Source organism: Hyla sarda, chromosome 3 (assembly GCF_029499605.1).
Source record: "Hyla sarda isolate aHylSar1 chromosome 3, aHylSar1.hap1, whole genome shotgun sequence".
In the NCBI taxonomy this organism is placed as follows: Eukaryota; Metazoa; Chordata; class Amphibia; order Anura; family Hylidae; genus Hyla; species Hyla sarda.
The window spans coordinates 176,840,739-176,863,107 of NC_079191.1; the positions used below are offsets into that span (position 1 = coordinate 176,840,739).

The window sequence follows — 22,369 nt, forward strand, 5'->3', positions numbered from 1 at the left end:
AGACCCACGGGCCTTTGGCGAGGAATTTTATCACGTGCACAGACAGTACAGGAGTGTACAAAGTCAGTTACATCTTTTTCAAGGGAAGGCCACCAATAGTGTCTGGCAATCAACTGAGTGAATTTTTTTATTCCAGCGTGACCCGCCAAGAGGGAGGAGTGACCCCATTTGAGAGTCTGGAGGCAAAGACGTGGAGGGACAAAGGTTTTTCCTGGAGGAACTGGTGCCAGGGAAGCCGGAGCAGCAGAGATCAGACACTCAGGGGGAACGATGTGTCGGAGAGAGGTTTCTGCCTCCGTGGCATCAGTGGAAGGAGAAAGGGCATCCACCCTGACATTCTTGTCTGCAGGACGAAAATGTATCTGGAAATTAAAGCGAGAGAAGAACAATGACCACCTGGCCTGGCGAGGATTTAAGCGCTGAGCGGACTGTAGGTATGACAGATTTTTGTGGTCAGTGTAGATGGTGATCGGGTGGAGAGACCCTTCCAGGAGATGCCTCCACTCCTCGAGTGCCATTTTAATGGCAAGCAATTCTCGGTCACCAATAGTGTAATTTTTTTCAGGAGGAGAAAATGTTTTAGAGAAAAAACCGCAAGTGAAGTTTTTTCCTTTAGCATTTTTCTGAAGAAGAACCGCCCCGGCTCCTACTGAAGAGGCATCCACCTCGAGGAAGAATGGCTTCAGTGGATCAGGCCTAGTCAAGACTGGTGCGCAGGCAAAGGCGGCCTTAAGGCGAGTAAAAGCTTCTTCCGCTTGGGGAGGCCAGGATCTCGGATTCGCATCTTTCTTGGTCAGAGCCACAATAGGAGCCACGATGGTGGAGAAGTGGGGGATAAACTGACGGTAGTAATTAGCGAATCCGAGGAAGCGCTGGATAGAGCGAAGTCCAGAGGGGCGTGGCCAATCCAAGACAGCGGAGAGCTTATCGGGGTCCATTTGAAGGCCCTGTCCTGAGACCAGATATCCTAGGAAAGGAAGACAGGTACGTTCAAAGAGGCCTTTTTCAATTTTGGCGTAGAGATGGTTAACTCGGAGGCGCAGGAGCACTTGGCGTACATGGAGGCGGTGTTCCTCTAGGTTGGAGGAGAAGATTAGAATGTCATCGAGATAGACCACCACGCAAGTATACAACAAGTCCCGGAAGATCTCATTGACAAAGTCTTGGAAGACTGCAGGGGCATTGCAAAGACCGAATGGCATGACCAGGTATTCGAAGTGACCATCTCTAGTGTACACGCCCCTGAGGTCAAGCTTGGTAAAAATCTTTGCTCCGCGCAGCCGGTCAAAGAGTTCCTAGATGAGTGGCAGCAGGTAGCTGTTCTTTATAGTGATCTTATTGAGGCCGCAGTAGTCAATACAAGGGCGTAGAGACCCATCCTTCTTGGCAACAAAGAAGAATCCTGCTCCAGCAGGAGAAGAAGACTTCCTAATGAAACCTTTTTTGAGATTCTCCTGAATATATTCCGACAACATCTCTAAGTGCAGGGAGCATTGGGACAGGAATCCCCGGCAATTTTTAGAGTCCCCGTCAAACTTATCTGGGAGAGACAGGCGGACTCTAGCAGAAGAAGCAGCAGCTCGAAGAGGAGGAGATGCTGGAGCTGGCGGTTGAGGCTGTGGAGGCAGGAGCTGTTGAATCATGGCGGACAACTGCGACAGCTGTTGTCCTTGTTGAGCAATTTGCTGGGACTGCTGGGCCACCACGGAGGTGAGATCAGCGAGGCTTGGCAGCGGTACCTTAGCGGGATCCATGGCCGGATCTACTGTCAGCAGGGACGTGCACACATAGGGTTCAAAGGGGGCTTCAGCCCCTGCCCTTTTTCGCCCTTGCTTCTTTAACCTCTTCAGGACCCATGACGTATGCATACGTCATGGTCTTTTCCTGGTCTCCGCGCTCACCCGGCGGAGATCGGAAGCGGATCTCTGCTGAAATCCTTCAGCAGGGATCCAGGGTAGACGCCGAGGGGGGTCCCGGGACCCCCACATATCGGCGATCGTCACAGATCGCTTGCGAAATCACGCAAGCGATCTGCTCCGATTCCGGGTATTCGGGTCACTTGTGACCCGATGACCCGCAAAAAAGAAGGTGATCAGCGGTGAACGATACACCGCCAATCACCTTCGGTTGCTGGGAGCGGTGACAATACTGTCACCGCCCCAGCAACGCTGCTATTGGCCGGTGATCGTCCGGCCAATAGCAGCGCGGCAGAGGAGGGGTTAACGGACCTCTCACGCAGCTTTGCGCGCTCGCTCGAGTTCAGTCAGCGGGCAAAGCTGTGTGAAGAGGACCGGGACCCCCCCTCTATGATCCAGAGCCCCCTCACAGAAGACGATTGCCCCCCTAGTGCAGGGAAAGTGTGTCCCTTAGGGAAAGGTAGGTAAACTGAAAGTAAAAGTAACATAAAAGTAAAAAAAAAAAAAATCCCCCCCCCACCTGACCCCCTAATAGGCCCCTAGGGTCCTGTGATCAGTGTCACCCGGGACCTATTAGGGGTTCAGGGCGCTGCGTGCGCCACCCCTTTTTTTTTGGCCGCAGCGTGTTTTTTTATTTTTTTCCATTATAACGGTGTGTGAGTGATAATCACACACCGTTATATAAAGTATTACACCAAGCACCACACTACATACTTCCCCGCCCCCCCCCCCCCCTTTTTTTATGGTGCCTCAAATGTGCAGCGCTCTCTCTCCACCTGAGCTGGTGCGCATTTGAGGCAACAGGTTAGGGACGGCCACACACATCACGTTCCCAGAATGATGACTCAAAGCATAGGGTTTGGGGCGGGCATATTTTTTTTAGTTTTGGCTATGCTCTGGGTCATCATTCTGGGAACATATCCTGTTTTATTATTTTATGATTTATAGTTTTCTGGCCCACTGTACCCCATATTACGGACCTCTGTACCCCACCTGTCTACCCCAGTTACGGCCCGTTGTCCCCCATAGTGTTCCCCTATTTTAGGGCTCAGTGCTCCCCCCATTAATGCTCCTTGAGGGGGGGTCCCACATCCTGGCTGCTATAATAAGCTCAAGTCCCCTGACTGACTTCCCACTCCAAGACCTGGTGTGCACCGGCGGAGCGAAAATCATAAAAAATTAAGGTATGTCCTTATTCCAAAGAAATGTATTTACAAATTTTGGGGTGTCTTTTCTGCTATTAACCCTTGTAAAAATGTAAAATTTTGGGGAAAACCCACATTTTAGTGAAATTTTTATTTTTTTATTTTACATATGCAAAAGTCGTGAAACCCCTGTGGGGTATTAAGGCTTACTTTACCCCTTGTTACGTTCCTCAAGGGGTCTAGCTTCCAAAATGTGATTGTGATTTTTTGCTGTCCTGGCACCATAGGGGCTTCCCAAATGCGACATGCCCCCCCCAGTTTGCAAGTTTGCAAATGTGACTCCTTCTCTTCTGAGCATTGTGGCGCTCCTGCAGTGCACTTGACGTCCACTTATGGGGTACCTCCATACTCAGAAGAGATGGGGTTACAAATTTTGGGGGGTATTTTCTGCTATTAACCCTTGCAAAAATTTGAAATTTGGGGGGAAACACACATTTTAGTGAAAAAAAAATAAAACATTTTTACATATGGAAAAGTCGTGAAACCCCTGTGGGGTATAAAGGCTCACTTAATTCCTTGTTACGTTCCTCAAGGGGTCTAGTTTCCAAAATGGTATGCCATGTGGGGTTATTTTGCTGTTCTGGCACCATAGAGGCTTCCTAATTGCGACATGCCCCCCTAGCAAAATTTGCTCTCAAAAAGCCAAATATTACTCCTTCTCTTCTGAGCATTGTAATTCGCCCGTAGTGCACTTCAGGGGAACTTATGGGGTACCTCCATACTCAGAAGAGATGGGGTTACAAATTTTGGGGGGTATTTTCTGATATTAACCCTTGCAAAAATGTGAAATTTGGGGGGAAACAAACATTTTAGTGAAAAAATAATAAAAAAATGTACATATGGAAAAGTCGTGAAACCCCTGTGGGGTATTAAGGCTCACTTAATTCCTTGTTATGTTCCTCAAGGGGTCTAGTTTCCAAAATGGTATGCCATGTGGGTGTTTTTGCTGTTCTGGCACCATAGAGGCTTCCTAAATGCGACATGCCCCCCTAGCAAAATTTGCTCTCAAAAAGCCAAATATTACTCCTTCTCTTCTGAGCATTGTAGTTCGCCCGTAGTGCACTTCAGGGGAACTTATGGGCTACCTCCATACTCAGAAGAGATGGGGTTACAAATTTTGGGCAGTATTTACTGCTATTAACCCTTGCAAAAATGTGATATTTGGGGGGAAACACACATTTTAGTGAAAAAAAAAATAAAAAAAATGTACATATGGAAAAGTCGTGAAACCCCTGTGGGGTATTAAGGCTCACTTAATTCCTTGTTACATTCCTCAAGGGGTCTAGTTTCCAAAATGGTATGCCATGTGGGTGTTTTTGCTGTTCTGGCACCATAGAGGCTTCCTAAATGTGACATGCCCCCCTAGCAAAATTTGCTCTCAAAAAGCCAAATATCACTCCTTCTCTTCTGAGCATTGTAGTTCGCCCGTAGTGCACTTCAGGGGAACTTATGGGGTACCTCCATACTCAGAAGAGATGGGGTTTCAAATTTTGGGCAGTATTTACTGCTATTAACCCTTGCAAAAATGTGAAATTTGGGGGGAAAGACACATTTTAGTGAAAAAAAAATGTACATATGGAAAAGTCGTGAAACCCCTGTGGGGTATTAAGGCTCACTTAATTCCTTGTTATGTTGCTCAAGGGGTCTAATTTCCAAAATGGTATGCCATTTGGGTGTTTTTGCTGTTCTGGCACCATAGGGGCTTCCTAAATGCAATATGCCCCCCAAAAACCATTTCAGAAAAACGTACTCTCCAAAATCCCCTTGTCGCTCCTTCGCTTCTGAGCCCTCTACTGCGCCCGCCGAACACTTTACATAGACGTATGAGGTATGTGCTTACTCGAGAGAAATTGGGCTACAAATATAAGTATACATTTTCTCCTTTTACCCCTTGTAAAAATTCAAAAATTGGGTCTACAAGAACATGCGAGTGTAAAAAATGAAGATTGTGAATTTTCTCCTTCACTTTGCTGCTATTCCTGTGAAACACCTAAAGGGTTAAAACGCTGACTGAATGTGATTTTGAATACTTTGGGGGGTGCAGTTTTTATAATGGGGTCATTTGTGGGGTATTTCTAAGATGAAGACCCTTCAAATTCACTTTAAACCTGAACTGGTCCCTGAAAAATAGTGAGTTTTGAAATTTTGTGAAAAATTGGAAAATTGCTGCTGAACTTTGAAGCCCTCTGGTTTCTTCCAAAAGTAAAAACTCGTCAATTTTATGATGCAAACATAAAGTAGACATATTGTATATGTGAATAAAAAAAAAATATTTTGATTATCCATTTTCCTTACAAGCAGAGAGCTTCAAAGTTAGAAAAATGTAAAATTTTCAAATTTTTCATAAAGTTTTGGGATTTTTCACCAAGAAAGGATGCAAGTATCGACAAAAATTTACCACTGTGTTAAAGTAGAATATGTCACGAAAAAACAATCTCGGAATCAGAGTGATAACTAAAAGCATTCCAGAGTTATTAATGTTTAAAGTGACAGTGGTCAGATGTGCAAAAAATGGCCGGGTCCTAATGTGTAAAATGGCTGGGTCCTTAAGGGGTTAATGCCCTTTTTTATTTTTGCAAAACTGGTAGACAAAGTGAGTCTGCTCACTCTATAGAGGTGCTACCTCTCTGCAGAGGTCACTTGTATAGCGCTGTCACTGGCAGGGAGATGCCCGGCTCCTTTAACAAGCCGCCCCCCCTCCTATTCTGTTGCTGAACGATCTCGCACAGTGTAACTTCCTGTCGGCTTAGTCTGCAGGGACCAGGAAGCACAGAGTCCTGCCGAACATCCAGTTACTGAAGTATTCCATGCACCCAACCAGCTTCCTATAAAAGTGAGTGTATTCATATATAGTGTGCAGATGTATTGTGTGAACATGTCTGTGAAGCCTTTGTGTATAGTGTGGTGTGTATGTACTGCATGTATATAAACATGTATGATATATGTTTGAGTATGTGTATGTAAGTGTGTATATGTATAGTATTTTATGTATGTTATATGCAGTGCTGTATCTGTCACTAGGCCAACAAGGCCCAGGATTGATACAGCACTTATCGCAGTGGTGGTCACAAATCACATGGCGCCCCTGAAGTACACTAATGTTTGTGTATATAAGTTTTAATATTCGTCTGTAATCAGTGTTTCCCAACCAGGGTGCGGCCAGCTGTATTGGCTGTCTGGCCATGCTGGGAGTTGTAGTTTTGCAACAGCTAGAGTCACCCTGATAGTGAAACACTGATTTATGCATGTGTGTGTATTTATCAATATCTCACAACCAGAGTGCCTCCAGCTGTTGCAACTGCTGAAAGCACTCTGGTTGGGAAACACACACACACACATATTTATATTAAGGGATGTGGGACTCCTATCTCTCGACACCAGGGACATACTACTGGTGGTTGTAGTCATGCTACGTTCCTTTACATACTGGTGGTTGTAGTTGAGCTATGTTTGGGTGGAGGCGGGGGGGGGGGGGGGGTGGGGTATGATTTTGAGGAGCTCAAGCATATAATGGCCTATAACCGAACCAGTGTTTCCCAACCAGGGTGTCTCCAGCTGTTGCAAAACTACAACTCCCAGCATGCCCAGACGAGTTTTGCAACAGCTGAAGACACCCTGGTTGGGAAACTCTGAATCAAACATTCCCAGAACAAAATAAAAGAAGAATAGAACTACAGAAGTAATTTTTTCGGGACCGCTGCGGTGAAATCGCGGCGTCCCGAACAGCTTACAGGACACCGGGAGGGCCCTTACCTGCCTCCTCGGTGTCCGATCGGCGAATGACTGCTCCGTGCCTGAGATCCAGGCAGGAGCAGTCAAGCGCCGATAACACTGATCACAGGCGTGTTAATACACGCCAGTGATCAGGATGAGAGATCAGTGTGTGCAGTGTTATAGGTCCCTATGGGACCTATGGGAAAAAAGTGTTAATAAAGGTAATTTAACCCCTTCCCTAATAAAAGTTTGAATCACCCCCCTTTTCCCATAAAAAAAATAAAACAGTGTAAATAAAAAAAAATAAACATATGTGGTATCACCGCGCGCGTAAATGTCCGAACTATAAAAATAAATCATTAATTAAACCGCACGGTCAATGGCGTACGCGCAAAAAAAATTCCAAAGTCCAAAAAAGCGTATTTTGGTCACTTTTTATACCATTAAAAAAGGAATAAAAAGTGATCAAAAAGTCCTATCAAAACAAAAATTGTACCGTTAAAAACTTCAGATCACGGCGCAAAAAATGAGTTATAGGGGTCAGAAATGACATTTTTAAACATATACATTTTCCTGCATGTAGTTATGATTTTTTCCAGAAGTGCGACAAAATCAAACAATGATTATTTTTTCCAATTCGCCGTGAATTTTTGGGTAAAATGACTAATGTCACTGCAAAGTAGAATTGGCGATGCAAAAAATAAGCCATAATATGGATTTTTAGGTGGAAAATTGAGAGGGTTATGATTTTTAAAAGGTAAGGAGGAAAAAAACGAAAGTGCAAAAACGGAAAAACCCTGAGTCCTTAAGGGGTTAAAATTGTCATCTTCTGACCCCTAAAAGTTTTTTATTTTTCGGCATATAGCGCGGTATGAGGGCAAATTTTTTGCGCCGTGATCTGAAGTTTTTATCGGTATCATTTTTGTTTTGACCGCTTTTTACAAAAAAAAAAGTATATTATAAAAAATATGCTATTTTTTATAGTGCCTTTTTTATTTGAGCCCCTGCCCTCCAAAATATCTGTGCACGTCCCTGACTGTCAGGGTCCGGACTAGCGGCTGGTGAAGACACTGGAGGTGGATCCCCTGTACCAGAGAGGCGATGACGCGGGCCGTACTGGGGAATCGGTTCTAAGCAGTTACTGGTGTTCACCAGAGCCCGCCGCAAAGCAGGATGGACTTGCTGCGGCAGTAACTACCAGGTCGTGTTCCCCAGTAGCGACTCGACCTCTCTGGCAGCTGAGACTGGCGCGGTACACAATGACTAGACAGAGGTGAGGTCAGACGTAGCAGAAGGTCAGGGCAGGCAGCGAGGCTTGGGACACACTAAACGCTTTCTCAGGGCACAAGGCAACAAGATCCGGCAAGGACAGGAAGGGGAAGTGGGTTTTTATATGTTTTGAACTGATTGGGCCAGGCACCAATTAGTGGTGCACTGGCCCTTTAAATTTCATAGAGCCGGCGCGCGCGCGCCCTAGAGAGCGGGGCCACGCGCACCGGGAGGGCAGTGAAGGAGGACGTGGTGGGTGAGAGACACGGGACGCGATCCGAGAGTGGGCACGTCCCGCACCTTGGATCGCGTCCCCTCCGAGGACCTGGAAGCAGCGCTCGCGGTCAGCAGTGCCGACCGGAGCGCTGCATACAGAAGCACGCCACGACCGCTCCGGGGCAGCAGCGGGACCCGGAGCGCTCGACGTGACTATTTGCTTATACTCTGGACAGTTCCTGACATGGACAGAGGTTTCAGTAGAGAGGACTGTGATCAGACACACAATTGAAAAAAATTCCAGAAAGAAATACAACTTCCGCTGGAGCATACAGCAGTTGATAAGTAATGGAAGGATTAAGATTTTTAAATAGAAGTAATTTACAAATCTGTTTAACTTTCCGGCACCAGTCGATTAAAAAAAAAAAAAAGTTTTCCACCGGAGTACCCCTTTAACTTCTTGCTGGGTCGGCACATAGCGCTCAGCCCAGCAAAGAGTTACCGTATGGCGGCGGAGGTAAGTAGGGATGCTATGCATCCCTACTTACCTTCGCATATGCTGAAACAATATTGTTTTTTCTTTAACCCCTTAACCTTTTAAGGACGCAGGGCGTATGCATACACCCTGCATCCCGAGTCCTTAAGGACGTGGGGCGTATGCATACGCCTGTGCTAGCTGATTGGGGACCGGACCGGGATGCCTGCTGGAATCATTCAGCAGGCATCCCGGCACATGTCGGCGATCGCAGAAAATCGCATGTCATTTCAGACATGCGATTTTCTGCTATTCCGGGCTGATCTGGCCTCTGGTGACCCGATCACCCGGAAAATAGGGATGATCGTAGCTGTCAGTGACAGCCCTGATCATCCTGAGGGATAGGAGTGAGGTCACAGTGCTGTGATCTCCTCCTATCCCCTGCCATTGGTCAGAACTGATTCTGACCAATGGCAGGGCAGGACAGTGGGTTGCCATGCCCACCCCTGGATGTCGAGGGGAACCTGGAGGAGAAGATGTCTGGGGACCCCCGATCGTAGCTGGAGACTGCTGGATCCTGGCTCAGGTAGGGAAACCACGTTGGGGGGGGATGAAAGTGAAAGTAAAGGGATCTTTACTGTGGCAACCACTAGGAAGGCCAAACTGAGTTGTAGTTTTCCAAGATCTGGAGGGTCACAGTTTGGAGACCACTGTAACAGTGGTGCCCAAACGGTAGCCCTCCAGATGTTGCCAAACTACAACTCTCAGCATGCCTAGACTGCCCAGGTATGCTGGGAGTTGTAGTTCTGTGACATCTGTTCCTTCAGATTTTGCAATTTTCATGAAATTTTTGAAAATTGCTGTTCTACTTTGAAGCCCTCAAATTTTTTCAAAAAGCAACATGTCCATTTTATAATGCCAACATAAAGTGGACATATTGTATTTGTGAATAAAAATAAAATTTATTTGGAATATCCATTTTCCTTACAAGTAGAGAGCTACAAAGTTAGAAAAATGTAAAATTTTCAAAATTTTCATGAAATTTGGGAATTTTTCACCAAAAAGGATGCAAGTAATGCCAAAAATTTACCACCAAAAAAAAGTAGAATATGCCACGAAAAAACTGTCTTAGAATCAGAATATTCGGTAAAAGCGTTTTCGAGTTATTATTTCGTAAAGCGACGGTGGTTAGAATTGCAAAAAAGGGCTCAGTCCTTAAGGTGAAAAAGGGCTGCGTCCTTAACTCCTTAAGGACACATGACGTACTGGAACGTCATGTGTCCGCTCCCGATCTATAACGTGGGGCCACGGCGTGGCCCCGCGTCATAGCGGGTCGGGCCCGGCCACTAACAATGGCCGGTACCCGTGGCTAATAGCGCGCGGCATTGATCACGGTGCCACGCGCTATTAACCCTTTAGACGCGGCATTCAAAGTTGAACGCCGCGTCTAACGTGAAAGTATGCCGGTTAGCTCAGTGGGCTGTTCGGGATAGCCGCGGCGAAATCGCGGCATCCCGAACAGCTTACAGGACAGCCGAAGGATCCCTACCTGCCTCCTCGCTGTCCGATCTCAGAATGACTGCTCAGTGCCTGAGATCCAGGCATGAGCAGTCAAGCGGCAGAATCATCAATCACTGGTTTCCTAGGAGAAACCAGTGATCAATGTAATAGATCAGTGTGTGCAGTGTTATAGGTCCCTATGGGAGCTATAACACTGCAAAAAAAAGTGAAAAAAAAAGTGAATAAAGATCATTTAACCCCTTCCCTATTAAAAGTTTGAATCACCCCTCCTTTTTCCCATAAAAAAAAGCACAGTGCAAATAAAATAAACATATATGGTATCGCCGCATGTGGAAATGTCCGAATTATAAAAATATATCGTTAATTAAACCGCACGGTCAATGGCGTACGCGCAAAAAAATTCCAAAGTCCAAAATAGTGCATTTTTGGTCATTTTTTATATCATGAAAAAAATCAATAAGTCCTATCAATGCAAAAATGGTACCGCTAAAAACTTCCGATCACGGCACAAAAAATGAGCCCTTATACCGCCCCATATGCGCAAAAGTAAAAAAGTTATAGGGGTCATAAGATGACAATTTTAAACGTATTAATTTTCCTGCATGTAGTTATGACTTTTTCCAGAAGTACGACAAAATCAAACCTATATAAGTAGGGTATCATTTTAATTGTATGGACCTACAGAAAAAAGATAAGGTGTCATGTTTACCGAAAAATGTACTAAGTAGAAACGGAAGCCCCCAAAAGTTACAAAACAGCTTTTTTTTATTTTGTCTCACAATGATTTTTTTTCCGTTTCGCCGTAGATTTTTGGGCAAAATGACTGACGTCATTTCAAAGTAGAATTGGTGGCGCAAAAAATAAGCCAGCATATGGATTTTTAGGTGCAAAATTGAAAGAGTTATGGTTTTTTAAAGGCAAGGAGGAAAAAAACGAAAATGCAAACACGGAAAAACCCTCGATCCTTAATGGGTTAAGGGGTTAAAGGAGTACTCCGGTGAAAACCCTTTTTTTTTTTTTTTTTTTTTTTTTTTTTTAAATCAACTTGTGCCAGAAGGTTAAACAGATTTGTAAATGACTTCTATTAAAAAATATTAATCCTTCCTGTACTTATTAGCTGCTGAATACTACAGTGGAAATTATTTTCTTTTTGAAACACAGAGCTGTCTGCTGACGTCATGAGCACAGTGCTCTCTGCTGACATCTCTGTCCATTTTAGGAACTGTCCAGAACAGCATATGTTTGCTATGGGGATTTCCTTTTTCTCTGGACAGTTCCTAAAATGGACAGAGATGTCAGCAGAGAGCACTGTGCTCATGATGTCAGCAGACAGCTCTGTGTTTCAAATGGAAAAGAATTTCCATTGTAGTATTCAGCAGCTAATAAGTACAGGAAGGATTAAGATTTTTTGATAGCCGTAATTTACAAATCTGTTTAACTTTCTGGCACCAATTGATTTAAAAAAAAAGAAAAGTTTTTCACCGGAGTACCCCTTTAACCCCTTAAGGACGGAGCCCATTTTCACCTCTAGGACGAAGCCCTTTTTTGCAAATCTGACCACTGTCACTTTAAACATTAATAACTCTGGAATGCTTTTAGTTATCAATCTGATTCTGAGATTGTTTTTTCGTGACATATTCTACTTTAACATACTGGTAAAATTTTGTGGTAACTTTCATCCTTTCTTGGTGAAAAATCCCAAAATTTGATGAAAAAAATGAAAATTTTGCATTTTTCGAACTTTGAAGCTCTCTGCTTGTAAGGAAAATGGATATTCAAAATATATATTTTTTTGGATCACATATACAATATGTCTACTTTATGTTTGCATCATAAAATTGACGTGTTTTTACTTTTGGAAGACACCAGAGGGCTTCAAAGTTCAGCAGCAATTTTCAAATTTTTCACAAAATTTTCAAATTCAATATTTTTCAGGGACCAGTTCAGGTTTGAAGTGGATTTGAAGGGTCTTCATATTAGAAATACCCCATAAATGACCCCATTATAAAAACTGCACCCCCCAAAGTATTCAAAATGACATTCAGTAAGTGTTTTAACCCTTTAAGTGTTTCACAGGAATAGCAGCAAAGTGAAGGAGAAAATTCAAAATCTTCATTTTTTACACTCGCATGTTCTTGTAGACCCAATTTCAGAATTTTTGCAAGGGGTAAAAGGAGAAAATTTATACTTATATTTGTAGCCCAATTTCTTTTGAGTAAGCACATACCTCATATGTCTATGTTAATTGTTCGGCGGGCGCAGTAGAGGGCTCAGAAGGGAAGGAGCGACAAGGGGATTTTGGAGAATACGTTTTTCTGAAATGGTTTTAGGGGGGCATGTCACCTTTAGGAAGCCCCTAGAGTGTCAAAACAGCAAAACAAAAACACATGGCATACCATTTTGGAAACTAGACCCCTTGGGGAATGTAACAAGGGGTAAAGTGAACCTTAATACCCCACAAGGGTTTCACGACTTTTGCATATGTAAAAAAATATATATATTTTTTACCTAAAATGCTTGGTTTCTCAAAAATTTGACATTTTTACAAAGGGTTAAAGCAGAAAATACCCCCCAAAATTTGAAGCCCAATTTCTCCCGATTCAGAAAACACCCCATATGGGGGTGAAAAGTGCTCTGCTGGCGCACTGCAGGTCTCAGAAGAGAAGGAGTCACATTTGGCTTTTTGCAAGCAAATTTTGCTCTGGGGGCATGCCGCATTTAGGAAGCCCCTATGGTGCCAGGACAGCAAAAAAAAAAAACACATGGCATACCATTTTGGAAACTAGACCCCTTGAGGAACGTAACGGGGTAAAGTGAACCTTAATACCCCACAGGGGTTTCACGACTTTTGCATATGTAAAAAAAATATATATATTTTTTACCTAAAATGCTTGGTTTCTCAAAAATTTTACATTTTTACAAAGGGTTAAAGCAGAAAATACCCCCCAAAATTTGAAGTCCAATTTCTCCTGATTCAGAAAACACCCCATATGGGGGTGAAAAGTGCTCTGCTGGCGCACTACAGGTCTCAGAAGAGAAGGAGTCATATTTGGCTTTTTGCAAGCAAATTTTGCTCTGGGGGCATGCCGCATTTAGGAAGCCCCTATGGTGCCAGGACAGCAAAAAAAAAACACATGGCATACCATTTTGGAAACTAGACCCCTTGAGGAACGTAACAGGGTTACCCCCTGTTACGTTCCCCAAGGGGTCTAGTTTCCAAAATGGTATGCCATGTGTGAACCTTAATACCCCACAGGGGTTTCACAACTTTTGCATATGTAAAAAAATATATATATATTTTACCTAAAATGCTTGGTTTCTCAAAAATTTAACATTTTTACAAAGGGTTAAAGCAGAAAATACCCCCCAAAATTTGAAGTCCAATTTCTCCCGATTCAGAAAACACCCCATATGGGGGTGAAAAGTGCTCTGCTGGCGCACTACAGGTCTCAGAAGAGAAGGAGTCATATTTGGCTTTTTGCAAGCAAATTTTGCTCTGGGGGCATGCCGCATTTAGGAAGCCCCTATGGTGCCAGGACAGCACAAAAAAAAAAACACATGGCATACCATTTTGGAAACTAGACCCTTTGGGAACGTAACAAGGGGTAAAGTGAATCTTAATACCCTACAGGTGACGTCAGAGCGCCGCGCCGTGTATAGCAACGACGCTGGGGACGCACGACGGAGTCCTGGAGCAGCGCGGACCCGACTCAGGTAATTATGCCACCGGGGATGGGGGGAGGCAACGGGGCAGCGGCGCCGGCAATGGGTGCCGCTGCCCCTTCTCTCCCCCTGGCTGTCGGCGCCGCTTCTCTCCCCCTGGCTATCAGCGCCGGCACCGATAGTCAGGGGGACAGAACGGGCAGCGGCGCCGATAACCAGGGGGTGAAAAGGGCCGACAGCAGCGCTCTAGACCCCAGGAAAGGCAGGGGGAGAGAAGCGGGCAGCGACGGCCTCTCTCCCTCTGACTTTCCTGGGGGTATATCGGGGTATACACGCGCACACACGCACCCTCATTTTACCATGGATATTTGGGTAAAAAACTTTTTTTACCCAAATATCCTTGGTAAAATGAGGGTGCGTGTTATAGGCCGGTGCGTGGTATACCCCGAGAAATACGGTATATATATATATATATATCCCGTATATATTGTTTTTTTTGTCTGTTTTTTAAACAATAAAGACAGGCATTTATCAAGCGATTTAGTTACATTTTTTTTACTGAAAATGTCGCACAAATATCGCACCTGCGACTATGCGATTTTTCATGGGACATTTTGACGAGAAAAGCAAGTTTTCCAAAACTTAACTACGTAGTAATAATTTTAAAATGGACTACGGGTAGTCTGGTTTTTATTAACTGCGACAGTCGCAACTGCGCAAAAAAAAGTCGCAACAAGGTTAAAAATTGACTACATTTACTCCAGCTCAAACATGGAGCAGAAAAAACTACTACCAAAGTAAAAAAAGAAAAAATTGCTTACGTGAAAGAAAATTATCAACAAGCTGAAACCAGTTGATAAATAAGTCACACATAAGCAAAAAAAAGTAAAGAAAAAAGTACTTAAAAAAGGAATACATAAGCAAACATTGATAAATGTCCCTCAAAGTCAATGATAAACATATGTGTCTACAGTGCCATATGGTTTTTGGTTATAAGAAACAAAAAAACTCCTCTTTTCCTCGGAATTTCAATAAAACTATTGGAACTTTATTGCAATAAAGTGTTAATCAAAAAAAGCAAAAACAAATGCAGCAGGACTTCTACTGTTTAAAACCGTATGCAGTTTCATTTCAGAGCACACGTTTGCATCGTTTTGTCAGTTTTTAAGGCATATGTTCTGCAAAAAAAAACTGATGCAAAACAGTATGGCAAAATCGGGATGTGAATTTAGCCAGGGGCTGACTGACTGGTTGGTCTGTTTGGATGTGATCCGAGGGCCCGGTCGGGTAAAGAGCCCGCCGCTGCTACTGGGGATCCAGGACACTTGTTTTGTATCCCACAGCAGACAAGCGCTGCGTTCAACTGTATGCACAGCTCGCTGAGAGGAGATGTTACTTCAGCCCCCGCTGCACAGTGCAGGTGTCGATGATGTCACTTATCGGTGCCTGCAGAAAAATGCGGCCCAGCAGTGGTGCGGAGGAGATCGCTGTGTGGGACGGGTGAGTATCCCATTTTTTTTTTTGCTTGTTTTTATTTTTTTATTTTAACCTGCAAGAAGGGGGTGGGGAGGTGCTCTACCTACCTACATACATTGCTAACTAACTAAATGCCTAAAAATAAATAAATATATTTGTATTTTTTGTATATCTGGCTCACCATGACAACACAGTTCAGCCAATAGGATGTGGAAATTGATTGTAATGATATATGTGGAACACCTGTTTTATAACCAATCAAAGCATGTTGTGATTCCTATATATATGCACATTGTCACTTTGATTGATATGCATGAAAAAGGCAGTTTGTTGCGGAAACGTTGCACATTGGATCCCCAGCTGTTTGGTGCTGTATCCACTTTGGACTTTTGTAACTAAATACCTAGCTTACATGTTTGGCTGCCCTACTAATAACCTACATACCTGGTTACCTAACTACCTTTATACCTGCCCTACATACCTGGCTGCCTAACTACCAACCTGCATAGCTGGCTACCTAACTTCGTTCATACATGGCTGTCTAACTACCCACCTACATACCTGGCTACCTACCTACATACCTGGATACCTAACTACCTGCATACCTGGCATACATACAGTGGTGGGAAAATAGTATTAAGTCAGCCACCAATTGTGCAAGTTCTCCCACTTAAAAAGATGAGAGAGGTCTGTCATTTTTATCATAGGTACACTTCAACTATGAGAGACAGAATGAGGGGAAAGAATACAGGAAATCACATTGCAGGATTTCTAATGAATTCATTGGTAAATTCCTTGGTAAAATAAGTATTTGGTCACCTACAAGCAAGCAAGATGTTACAATATGCGCATTGATCTCATGTTCTTGTTACCTGCTGCTGCCGGCGGGGCTGGGACTCGCATCGCGAGCCCCAGTCTGTCACTCACCTGATGCTTCTCCTGCCCCCGCCTCTGCCTCTCTGCTCCGGCGCGTGTGTCCCTGTCCCCTAGGGCACGTGCGCTGGAGCTATAAGATTTAAAGGGCCAGTGCGCTCATTAATGTAATTCACCTGTGGCTCACTGATAAATTACTCCACCCTCCTCACTTCCCGGCCGGATCTTTGTTGCCTTGTGCCTGAGAGAAAGCATTCCTGAGAGTTGCCTTGCTTTGTATCTGATCCTTTGCTCTGGGACTTGACCTTGCTCCTTTGCCGCCTGCCTATTGACCTCCTGCTACGTCCTGACTACGCTACTGTGCCACCTCAGCCGCCAGTGTGGTTGAGCCGTGCTAGGGGTAGCGACCTGGGTGTCGCCTGCCGCAGCAAGTCCATCCCGCATTGTGGCGGGCTCTGGTGAAAACCAGCGCCACCTCAGACTCCACTCCCACACTGGTACGGTCCGAGTCATCTGCCACACAGGTGCAGCGGATCCATATCCACCGGAGTTCCTGTCTTCTGAAACGTGAGTGTTACACAAGATTTATGACTCTCACAGACCTGTAACTTCTTCTTTAAGAGTCTCCTCTTTCCTCCACTCGTTACCTGTATTAATGGCACCTGTTTGAACTTGTTATCAGTATAAAAGACACCTGTCCACAACCTTAAACAGTCACACTCCAACTCCACTATGGCCAAGACCAAAGAGCTGTCGAAGGACACTAGAAACAAAATTATAGACCTGCACCAGGCTGGGAAGACTAAAACTGCAAGAGGCAAGCAGCGTGGTGTGAAGAAATCACCTGTGGGAGCAATTATTAGAAAATGGAAGACATACTGATAATCTCCCTCGATCTGAGGCTCCACACAGGATCTCACCCTGTAGTGTCAAAATTATCGGAAGAACGGTGAGCATAAATCCCAGAACCACACGGGGGGACCTAGTGAATGATCTGCAGAGAGCTGGGACCAAAGTAACAAAGGCTAGGGAGTCAAATCATGCAGTGTCAGACGTGTCCCCCTGCTTAAGCCAGTATATGTCCGGACCTGTCTGAAGTTTGCTAGAGAGCATTTGGATGATCCAGAAGTGGATTGGGAGAATGTCATATGGTCAGATGAAACCAAAGTAGAACTTTTTTGTAAAAAGTCAACTCGTCGTGTTTGGAGGAGAAAGAGTGCTGAGTTGCATCCAAGGAACACCATACCTACTGAGAAGCATGGGGGTGGAAACATCATGCTTTGGGGCTAATTTTCAGCAAAGGGACCAGGATGACTCATCTGTGTAAAGGAAAGAATGAATGGAGCCATGTATCATGAGATTTTAACCCCATAGAAAACCTTTGGAGGGAGTTGCCCAGTGTCAGCCCCAAAACATCACTGCTCTAGAGGAGATCTGCATGGAGGAATGGGCCAAAATACCAGCAACAGTGTGTGAAAACCTTATGAAGACTTACAGAAAACATTTGACCTCTGTCATTGCCAACAAGGGGTCTATAACAAAGTATTGAAATTAACTTTTGTTATTGACCAAATACTTATTTTCCACCATAATTTGCAAATAAATTCTTTGAAAATCAGATAATGTGATTTTATGGATTTTTTTTTTCATTATTTCTCTCATTGTTGAGGTATGTGATGAGAATTACAATCTTTTTAAGTGAGAGAATACACAATTGGTGACTGACTAAATCCTTTTTTTCTCCACTGTACCTGGCTGCCTAACTACCTAGCTTTATATGCTACATAACCACCGAACTACCTACATACCTGATTACATAACTACCTACCTACATACCTGGCTGCCTAACTACCTACTTACATACCTGACTAGCTAGCTAGCTATTTACATACCTGACTACCCAGCTAGCTACCTGGATACTTACATACCTGGCTACCTAAATACCTAATTATATACCTACCTACATAGCAGGCTACCTAACTACCTTGCTAGCTACCTACCTACATGTTTATGCACTGAAGAATCGTGAGGCATATAGCAATGCTAATCTTAGATTTATTCAAAAAACTGTTACGTGAAAGAACACGGACGCCACTAGAAGGTGCCGGTGCAAATAAATAATGTACAAAAAAATTACAAAAATGTACATAAAATGCCATATATTGATGTAGCACTGGGGAGCAATATATTCTCATTTAGTGTAATGCCAATAGAAGGATATGCCTGTTACAGTTCAGATATTAACTCTGCAGTCCTGCTGAAGTGTCCATATCATAGATTTAACTGCACACCATATAGTTCCTACTAATGATGAGGAGAGACATCAATCAGGCAATATTAATGACACATTCAAATTCAGCCTCTATTCAGGTCCTAGCCATATATTCTTTTAAATCAGCATGAATAGTCCCGACATTATAATATATAGTAAGCAGATGTCATGTGGCTATTCTCTGTGCATTGCACTGGGATGGCAGTCCCGTGCACAATAAATATAGTTCCAATAGCACACAGCAGAACAAGAGCAAATTAACCTGATATCCAGAACTTGCTTCAATGTGCCGGTTAGCAGTCAGGTAATGAAGACCGTTCCTCATGGTTCCGTAAATGATGCAGGTGCTGCGTCTTTGGCTATTAAACCCTCTGGCTTTGTTATAGTCTCCCCAGGCATATGGCTAAAGCCCATAGACAGACAGATTCAGACAGATTCAACGTGTTTCTCACTGTAGGCGATCATCAGGAATAATGTAAATACATAATAAAATGTTCCCAGATATATTTCTTTAGGCTACCTACATGCCTGGATACCTACCTACTTGGCTATTTACCTACCTACATACCTGGCTGCCTAACTACCTACCTACTTAGCTACCTGGATACCTACATACCTGGTTATCTAAATACTTATGTCAGGATCCGGATAGGTATGCAGCGAGGACACTGGTGGAGGATCCTCTGTGTCAGTGGGGTGATGACGTGGGCTGTACCAGGGGAACGGAGTCTAAGGGGTTACTGGTTTTCACCAGAGCCTGCCACAAAGTGGGATGGACTTGCAGCGGCAGGTAACCCCCAGGTCGTTCCACCCGATAGCGACTCAACCCCAGCTGACAGCTGAGACAGGCGCGGTACAAGGGACAAGGCAAGAGCAAGGTCGGACGTAGCAGAAGGTCAGGGCAGGCAGCAAGGGTCGTAGTCAGGGGCAACAGCAGAGGGTCTGGAAACACTGGCTTGGGAATACACAAAACGCTTTCACTGGCACTAGGCAACAAGATCCGGCGATGACAGGAAGGGGAAGTGGGTTTAAATAAGGAAGGCACAGGTGCAGGTACTGATTGGGCCAGGCGCCAATCAATGGCGCACTGGCCCTTTAAATCTCAAAGAGCCGGCGCGCACGCGCCCTAGGGAGTGGGGCCGCGCGCCAGGACTGAGCAGATGGAGGACGGGGCAGGTGAGGAGATTGGGATGCGAGCCGGGGGCGGGCGCGTCCCGCTACGCGGATCGCATCCCCGCCGGTGACACTAGTGCAACGCTCCCGGTCAGCGGGTCTGATCGGGGCGCTGCACGGAGATGAACGCCGCGAGCGCTCCAGGGAGGAGCAGGGACTAGTGTTGCTCGCGAATATTCGAAATGCGAATTTTATTCGCGAATATCGCATATTCGCGAATTCGCTAATATAGCGCTATATATTCGTAATTACGAATATTCGTTTTTTTGTTGTTGTTTTTTTTTCACAGTACACATCACAGTGATCATCCCTCTCTGCTTCCAGCTTGTGTGGTGTAAAGAAGGCTCTAATACTACTGTGTGAGCTGGTGAGCGAATTTTCGCACATGCGAAAATTTGCATATGCACATTTTCGTATATGCGAATTTTCGCTTATGTTAATTTTTGTATATGCTTATGTTCGCATATGTTAATTTTCGCATACGCGAATTTTCACATATGCGAAAATAAAACGAGAATATTACGAATATGCGAATATTCGCGAATATATGACGAATATTCGTCCATATATTCGCGAATATTCGCGAATTCGAATATGGCCTATGCCGCTCAACACTAGCAGGGACCCGGAGCACTCGGCGTAACAACTTAATTACATACCTACCTACATAACTGACTACCTAACTAGCTACCTACCTGCCCTTTTCTGTGCAGAACACCAAGGGGGGGGGGGTATTATTACAGTTTGGGGCCTATATATGGGGAGATTGTGTAGAGGATGGGAGGGACCTGGAAAAATGCAGAGTCTAACATGTTTGGCCTACAGATGCTAAAGAGAAGAGTCGACATGGCGGTCTGATGCGGACAGAGTCGACATGGCGGTCTGATGCGGACAGAGAAGAAAACAAAAGAGTACAATGCTGATCAGAAAAGATGTCTGTGAGTTCCCTAGATGTAACTGTAATCACTTATGTGTATGGTATAGTGATCCTGTGTACATCTGGTATCTACTTCTATATGGTCACTCTGTGGGAGAATACTGGTCTGTGTGCAGTGGTTTTATTTAGTATTGTATGGTGGTATTATTAAGTCATAGTGTGGTGGTATATATTTCCTCCTTGTAAACTGGTATTATTGGTCATGGAAAATTATCTTACCTTTTGTTAACGTGTTATATAGATATATATATCTGGTGAACCATGGTGTCTGGCGGGACCACGGGGGGTAGCGGTGTAGATGGTGGGGCCAGATGGTATTAACCCCTGGGGCAAGATGTTAACCCCTAGTTTTCATGATGCCAGGATGTGGTTGTATGGTGTAGGGCAGCGCCGACAACCAACCCAGAAACGGCATATATTAAATGAGAGTCCAAGCAGGTTTTGATGCTACTGGAACTTTACTGAAGAAGGCAGTATTACGTTTCTTACAGATACCCAACTTTTACAGAGGTTACCGGGACACAGGGAACCTCTCAGGCTTGCTTGGACTTGTAATGTTAATAATGATGACGCAGGCCACTGTGCTACTTTTATGACTTTGGTAGAGACAGTAGAGACTTGACTTGTAAACATAGATGAGACTTACTTATATGTGGCTGCAGACTTGTAGGCTTTGGCCTAGCTGTACTGGATTGAACTTGTACAGGACTTGTGCTTGATTTAATGTCCAGGACCATAAAGACCTAGTGTGGAGACTACAGCCCTTTACCATTGGTAACTGGTTGCCTGTGGTTACCTGTGCCTCTGGAACTCTGGGTATCAGGTGATCACATATCACATGACCATGTCACATGACCTTAGAAAGGTCCTAAACATCCTAAAAACCTTTGCACATAGTTTATATTCACTGTACAATACCTGAAATAAACATACAGAATTAATGTACAGTAGAAATCATAATAATGACCTAGAGGGATCCTGCAGGAGAGCTCTGTGGACTTGAGGGACTCTACCTGAGGGGACTTTAGGAACTGTACAGAACCACGTTCTTTACCGGGACACGACAACCCCCTTACTTAATATAAGTCGACGTCTGTCCCCTTAGGGAGAGGAGCGAAATGGCCACTGGGCCGCAATTTAGTCCTGAAGCATTACATACAACGTTCAATTTCAGGCTGATGAAACAAATATGAAAACTGATGAACTGGTGTCTGGAGTCTCTGTGTATATATATATATATATATATATATATATATATATATATATGTCCATACATGCTCTGCAAATCTGATGAACATAATAACTCTAGGACTTGCTTGTGATAAGGATTCATTATCTTATGAATATACCTATGACTATAACAACATGACTTATACTTGTGACATAACTTTTTTTTTTCAGTAGGTATGACTATGGACTATGCACAACTAGTGACTATGCATATAATAGACATAAATGAAATAGAAAGGAAATTCAGCTCACCGTATATAACTCTCAGACCCAGATAACATTTATTTCAACACACCTCTACAGCGGAAGACTCGGAATGAGACGAGGGCCGTGTTCCCAGGTGCAGCCATTAGGCAGAAGAGGAATGGCATCTGGCTCCCAAGACTGGATAAAAACTGAAGCTTTATTATATCATTTTAAAATCCAAAT

General features: G+C 44.1%; 1 protein-coding gene across 1 annotated transcript in view; it reads right to left on the reverse strand.

Annotated features, from left to right (window-relative positions):
* The window catches only part of B3GNT7 (UDP-GlcNAc:betaGal beta-1,3-N-acetylglucosaminyltransferase 7), a 79,575-nt gene extending 58,118 nt beyond the window's left edge, over positions 1 to 21,457 (reverse strand). The window contains exon 1 of the mRNA XM_056565570.1: positions 21,357 to 21,457. The gene's annotated coding sequence lies outside the window, so the exon portion shown is untranslated. The remainder of the gene's footprint in view (positions 1 to 21,356) is intronic.
* Positions 21,458 to 22,369: the final 912 nt, after the last annotated feature.